The 1,274-nt window shown below is 43.7% G+C and overlaps 1 pseudogene; it reads right to left on the reverse strand.

Moving 5' to 3' along the window:
• Window positions 1-498, reverse strand: part of LOC111816366 — a 17,865-nt pseudogene extending 17,367 nt beyond the window's left edge.
• Window positions 499-1,274: the final 776 nt, after the last annotated feature.

Genomic DNA, 1,274 nt, shown 5'->3' on the forward strand with positions numbered 1-1,274 from the left:
ATGATGGCTGGCCAAGCCATACTTGAATAGCTCTGTGGACAGGGCACAGTTTGTCTATCCGCTCATCAGAGAAGGTCATTTGCATTGTTTTCTCTTGGGTGAGCAGATACCTAGGACTTGAGTTGCTGCTTATATGACAAGTGTACACATGGTTGTTATCATGATATGTCAACTTAGTAAGAAGCACCCAGCAGATTAGTACAGTTCTGAGAAAGTTTACAGATGATTGACACATAAACCAACAAATGAGGGAAGAAGACCCACCCCGAATGTGGGCAACACTAACTAATAAGCTTGTAGCCTGGACGGAAAAAAAGGAAAGAGGATAGTGTCTTCGTCTTGGAAGAGCGCCAACCTGTGCCAACACCTCTGCACATGGAGCTGCAGTTTCTTCAGCCTCCCAAGGCTGAATCACACCTGCAACTCACAGTGAGCTTCCAGGCTTTCAACTTTGGGCAGCTCCTGGGTCTTCCAGCTCTCAGCTGTGCAGATGGCCATTGTAGACTCTTCTGCCTTCGATCCTGTGAGCCTACCTGACAAATTATGCATATATTTTGTGTTGATTTTGTTCCTCTTGAGAATCCTGATACTGTATGCATAACATTTAAAGAAACAGCTGAACTGCTGTCCAAGTTTGCATTCCCAGTAATAATGTTTGAATTCTACTTTCTCCATGTCCTTGCCCACAGATGGTATCAATGAGTGTCTAATGTTATATCTTATTGTGGTTTGAATTTGAATTTCCCTAATCCATAGTAATAGTGAGTATCTTTTCAGGGGCTTATTGGTTATTTGTATAACTCGCGATGAAATGTCTATTGAAATATTTTGCAGTTTCTTTTGGTCTTTTTTTTTTGGAGAAAGGGTTTGACTGTGCAGTTCAGACTGGCCTTGAACTCACTTTGTAGCCAAGACTGGCCTTGAACTCGAAGTGATCCTCCTGTCGCTGCCTCCTGAGTGCTGGGATTACAGGCATGCACCGCCATGGCTGTATAAAATTCTTTGTATGTTAGGGATGCGCGTTCTTTATCAGGTTATGTGTTCTGCAACTCTGCAGCATCTTTTCTTGGAGACACTATTCCTTTCCCTGTGGGTGACCCTGGTACGCTGGCTCCTTTGTCATAAATCAGTTGATTAGGGGCCAGGGAGCACTTATCTGCATGCTGAAGGCCCTGGGTTTGACCCCCAACTCCACAACACAGCACAACAAAACAAAAATAGCAACTGATGATGTACATGTGGGTCTACTTCTAGACCTTTATTCCTCCATCTTT

The sequence above is a fragment of the Octodon degus genome, unplaced genomic scaffold, assembly GCF_000260255.1.
Source record: "Octodon degus isolate 3935 unplaced genomic scaffold, OctDeg1.0 scaffold00031, whole genome shotgun sequence".
Lineage (NCBI taxonomy): Eukaryota > Metazoa > Chordata > Mammalia > Rodentia > Octodontidae > Octodon > Octodon degus.